The sequence below is a fragment of the Suncus etruscus genome, chromosome 18 (genome assembly GCF_024139225.1).
Source record: "Suncus etruscus isolate mSunEtr1 chromosome 18, mSunEtr1.pri.cur, whole genome shotgun sequence".
Taxonomy (NCBI): Eukaryota; Metazoa; Chordata; class Mammalia; order Eulipotyphla; family Soricidae; genus Suncus; species Suncus etruscus.
Window position 1 is genome coordinate 9206118 of NC_064865.1, and position 6130 is coordinate 9212247.

Genomic DNA, 6130 nt, shown 5'->3' on the forward strand with positions numbered 1-6130 from the left:
AATTTGCCCCCTAGACTCTATTGATAGTAATATTTCAAAGTATGTTACGATAGGAATAGAACATTTCAGTTTCTATCTTAATTCCTCTATTCGTGCATATATTTTTATGGAAATAATTAATTAAAATAATATTTTAAAAGTCTCATTCTAGGGGCCAGAGTTTGGTGTAAAGGTAGGGCGCTTGCCTTGCACACAGCTGACCGAGGACAGACCTGGGTTCAATCTCAGCCAGGAGCAATTTCTGAGAGCATAGCTAGGAGTAACCCCTGAGTGTCACTGGGTGTAGCCCAATAATCAAAAAGCAAAACAAAACAAAAACAAAAAAATACTTCATTCTAAAATGTTGATACTTCAAGAATTTCTTATACATAGATTGGAATTACCAATATAAAATAATTTGAATATATAAATCATATATTTTTACCATTCTTTCTGATATGTTTCCTATAAGTGATTCACTTCTGCCCTCATTTGTATCTCATTCCTTTAGAACCTTCTTTGGAGAGTTTGATATTTTTTCACCATGTTATGAGACCAACTTATGTTGATAGGTCTCCTTTAATAGGTATTTAAGTTGCAAAAATATGGCCATTTGAATGTTTTTTTAAACATTCTTTTGGGTTTGAACTGGTTATAAATGAATCTCTTAAAATATCATATTTCTCTAATTTAAGTAGTTCATTTACTCTTTTCTTCTCTTAATTATTTTGAGTACGATACTTCAGAAATATTTCATTCTTCAACTTTAAATCCAGACATACTCTGTTTGTGCCATATTTCAACTTTGGGCCTTTCATATTTGCAGTTTTTTGACGTGCATCATTTACACTATCTCTATCAAACATTGAATTTGATTAAAGTTTAGATATACCTATATCTATGTCTGCATTTGCATATATATTTATATATCATCTATCTATATACTTATATATAGACAAGTTTAAGAATCAATAGAAATGATAAAATAACAAAAGATAACTTGCATACAAGAGAAGCCTATTTTATAAATTATTTTTGCATTTGAATAAAATATTTATTATTTATTCTAAAAATATGAATTTTTTTTCACGAATTTGCGTGTCATCCTTGTGCAGGGGCCATGCTAATCTCTGTATCATTCCAATTTTAGTATATGTGCTGCCGAAATGAGCACTATTTTCTAAATTTGTATCAAACTAGATGCACACTTCTATATGTGTATCTACATATATACATATATTTGTGTGTAACTCATTAACAAACCAGTGACACAGCCAAAAACTCAAAAACATGCCAAATGAAGTCAGGCCTTTTAAAAGTAAACTAGCAGAAAAAAAACCACTAGAATGATATTACTTTAAAATTACAGTGCATGGAAAAAAATAAAAGGAAATACATTTTTTACTTATTTAGGATCATAAATATTAATTACATAAAATTTTAGTTCTTAGCTGTAAAAAGAATATTGCCCATGTTTATTAATATACTGCCTGAGGTTTTTGTTTATTTTACACTCTAATACAGAAGATTTTGTTCAGTAAGACTTCCATAAATTAAGCCTATGTGCAAAACACTTCAAGTATAATATGATGCTGTGTATTTATTCAGTTATGGTGTAGTACAATTAAGACTCATGTGTATAGTAATTTTTATCACAGCCACAGTGAGACATTCCATTAGCTTATGAAAACTAAGTTCTGTTAAGCATTCTGATCACTAATATGGAACACAAAGTCCAAACTGATTGGATTAATTCTCTCTGTTTTGGTTTTTTTTTTTTTTTTAGTTTTCATTTTCATACTTTTTTACGTGACAGTTATTGGACTTTTTGTAAATGTTTGCCAAACTTTCCTTTATAGCAGAAGCTGTTTTTAGCTCGCAGTGTTGGTTTGGGCATTTCAAATAAACTTAGCCCGTCAACCTTTCTGAGAATTCATAATGTTCCAGTCAGAGTTCATAATATTGTTTTTTTTAAAGCTCTATTAGGGAATAACAACAATGACCTTACTTCTCATTTTATTCATCACTCAAAAGGTAAGTCCAATGTACAAGGACATGCGCAATGTCAGTCTTGAGAAATAACGTAGCCTGGTGGTATCTCACTCTTAAATCTTATAATGATCCACAGTAATATTTTTCCTGTAAGTGACTATATTTTGCTATTATCTTTTCTGTGGATACTTAAATTTCAATCTATTTATATATTACAGAGGATATGTTCCATTGCTTCTCAAAATAAAAGCTCACATTTCAAACTTTTAATGTGTACTAAATTGGGTGGAACATGAAGAATAGAATCACTAATTCTAAAATGCTTTAAATATAATTTTTAGAGATGATGTACACCTCACCCTCCCCAAATTTAAATTGTAGCATGTTACTGGACTCAGTTCCAGAAGGACCCCCAGGTCCAGGACACTACCTGATGCACACTACTGCTGCAAGTCATTTCTCAAACTCAACAGGACCATGTTGTGGGAGAAAATTGTGCCCTGGAGTCCACCCCTCCCACAAAAATATCTCAAAAGACTTAGTGGGTATGCCTTATTTCATCTGTATGTTTAATAACTCTATAATAATAACTCCTACTTAGTTTATTCCCAAGTGTTTTTGGGTCACACCCGGCAGTGCTCAGGAGTTACTCCTGCTCAGAAATCGCTCCTGACAGGCTCAGGGGACCATATGGAATGCCGGAATTCAAACCACCATTCTTCTGCATGAAAGGCAAACGCCTTACCTCCATGCTATCTCTTCAGCCCCAGTTTATTTCCAAATGTAAAGATAGATTCCTCCATCACTTAATCCCTTTAATTACTTTTTAAAATTTATTTTTATTTTATTTATTTATTTTATTAAGAATATATTCTTAACTTCACCTGCTTTGGTTCTGTTTGGCACAAAAACCTACAAGAAAAAGTCTTGCCTGGGATTAAAGCTCAGGTCAAAACCAGGGCATAGAGGTTGTGTAGCCTGTCATTCTTACTCTCAAATGCACCAGGGATACAATATGCCACCATCCCCTTTTATATAGGCACTCTAAAAAAAAGGGGAAATCCTATGCACAGAAACAAACTCTTATCTACTAGGGATAAGAACCCATACATTTTATAATAAAAGGGTGCCTTCCACCCTGAACATGTGTCATGTGGCCTCAACTTAGACTCCATGTGATTTGACAGCCACTGTCCAAGCCAGAACCACAGATACCAGATGTATAACAGACACGGTTCCCAGCAACAACACCCTGAACCAAACTCCTCCCTGAGAAATTCATATATATATATATATACATATATGAATTGAGTACAAGCATGATTGTGGTTGAGTTTCTGTCATGTATGAACACCCCCATAACCAGTGCAACATTCCCATCACCAATGTCCCAAATCTCCCTCCTCCCCACCCCATCCCCATCTGTATCTTAATCCTGCTCTGGCACCATATTGTACCAGTTTTGATATGACACCCTGACACGAGGAAATGGCAACAACTTGATCTAAGAAAGGGTTGCCCTATCTCATCACCTAAAGGTCTGATGAAATCAAAAGACATGCTACACTTTCCTCTGTGCAAAAACCAAGAAGTCTTCTGCTAACAACAGAAGACTGACTTTGACAAACATGACTGTGCAAAACCTACCGTGGGGCCAATAAGAAAAATCCTAGCCTAAACCTCGGCCTAAGATTCTCACAAAAAAACAAGATCTCTAATTCCAGAGGTCTGACTTTGACAACTGCGACTGAGCAGAACTTCTGGAACCATACTGAAAGACTCTATCCTAGGCTTTGTCCTAGAATCTGAGCCAAACCCAAGACCACTAATTACAGAAGACTGATTACAACAACTGTAATGGAACAGAACTTCTAGAGCTGTAAAGAAAAACTCTCTCCTAGCTTTTGTCCTAGGACCTACACAAATACCAAGCTCTCTAGCTACAGAAATCTGATACTGTCATTCACAAGTGAGCAGAAAGTTTCCTGACACCATAAAAAGATCTTGGGGTGTGAAAAATGAGCATGTATGGAGCCTATAATAGTTCCCATAGCAATATGCTTCAAGGACAGAGAAACCCTGTATCTTAGGCCAAGGGAATTCCCTGCCTAATTTTCCCAATACTTACTGTGCCTATAAAAAAAAAGCACAAAGCCTTGCCACACCATGTTTTCTTTTTCTTCTCTTTTCTATTTTTCTTTCTTTTCTTCTTCTTTTTTATTATTTCATATTTTTATTTACTTTCGTTCTTGTGGTTGTTATATGATAGTGGTTATTTTTAGTAGCTGAGTGTCTTTTTTCTTTTTTTGGTAGATGCTGATTTTTTGTCTTTGTCTTTGTTTTTGTTTTGTATTATTTTTCCTTCTTCCCTTTCTTATTTTAAATCGATATTTATAAACTCTAGAAGGAATCCTCCTAGTTTTTGTTACTGTTGTTTTTGTTTTTTCCCCCAAGAGAATCACATAACATGAATCATCTTGTTCTGCCTCATGAATTGAGGGAAGAAATGGAGGGTATCAAGACTAAATAGTCATATGAACATTGAGTAGAAATAAAAAAAATGACCAGACTCAAACACCAAACCCAAAGTCAATGTCAACAGAATCAATACCCATGCACAACAAGCTATACACAGAAAAGAGCAGTTAACACTAGCAGACTGAGTGGGAGACAAGAGAGAGATATGGGATGCATGCTTGGAATTGGGGTGGAGGAAGGACAACACTGGTGGGGGGAATGGCCCTGATTTATTGTCACTATGTAACTTAAATACTACTGTTACTGTGAAACATTTGTAATTCACTTTGGTCACAATAAAAATTATTTAATAAAAGAATTGTCATATGAAGCCACACTTCATTAAAGTGAGATTCCTTATTTTCTACCTCCCCCCAAAAACCCCAGTGGCAAAAGAAACCCATTGGTTCATGTATTCAAAAATATTTCCATATGGCTGTTGTAAGTCTTAATGCAGACTTGGGTGATGAAGGGGTGGGGGATGAAGATGCTGTTGGAGAGGCATGAAGACAAACCTTTTAAAAATCAACAAAACATTGGACAGAAAAACAGAGAGAATGTGATCTCAGACAATTGGAGCTGTCATTTTGGAATTAGTAGGATATCTATTTGGAAATCATAGTGGGAGAAAAATAGCATTGTCAGTTGAGAAGATTTTATTCTTCAATTCAGATAGTTGGGAATATTATAAAGATTATGTAGATAAGAGTGATATGACGAAATTCTACCTTAAGAAAATGAATGCTAGTTATAAGGTTAAATAAAGCACAGAAGAATTGGGATTAGAGACAAGGATCCAGAGTTTGATGCTGGAAGTCAGAAAGGAATGGTAAACAGTAATAAAGACTCAGATGTAACAAAGACTTCCTACAAAGTTGGTGCTGTGCACCTAGACTAGAGTTAGAGGGAATTGCCAGTATCTCAAAGGGGCATTTGGAAGACAAGGAGAAAGGAGACTCTGAGTACAGGACATGTTCTGAGGATATCAGGACTGATCATGGCAAAATGGAGGAGAGGAGAGACAGCCATCATCTGGGTTTAGGGCATGAGGCCCATTTATGAACCAGGGAACTTGGGTATGGAAAGTCAGAATGAGGTAGTTTCAACTCTTGCACAGTCTGAAGAATTGCTTCTTGGTACAAAGTGATATTGCCATATAGTACCAATAATCATTCAATTCTTGGTTCTTATTAGTCCATTGGGGTTGGAGGATAGGTCAAATCAGAGACCATACCCATCTCTGATCATTTTCCTTTAGATCACATTGCTAAAGAAACAGACTTACTCTCTCTTCTGTAGCAGAAAGAGCTGGGTTAAAAAAAAAAAAAGCCCCAGATATCACTTAGAATAAACATGGTGCATAAAATCTCAGATCTTTTTTGTGCATCCAGTGGAAAGAAGCTATCAAGCTTTGCACCCCATTGCTATTCTGGCTATTGCTACTTCAGCTCAATTTAAGAAGAAAAAAATGAATTTATATGAGACTTGTCAGAAGAAAAACAACTAACTCCCTGCTAAGTACTGGTCTAGTCCCTAAGGAGTGCCCCAGGGCTACCTTTACATCAGTCACTTGAAGAATCAACTGCTTATTTTTTATTGTTTTATGAGAAAATGCCTCAAGCTTTCCATTTCTTTTCCTCTC

General features: G+C 35.3%; 1 non-coding gene across 1 annotated transcript; it reads right to left on the reverse strand.

Annotated features, from left to right (window-relative positions):
* Nucleotides 1-1049: 1049 nt before the first annotated feature.
* Nucleotides 1050-1153, reverse strand: LOC125996725 (U6 spliceosomal RNA). Its single transcript, XR_007491407.1, has one exon. It is a non-coding gene; the product is annotated as a U6 spliceosomal RNA (small nuclear RNA).
* Between the last annotated feature and the right edge of the window lie 4977 nt (nt 1154-6130).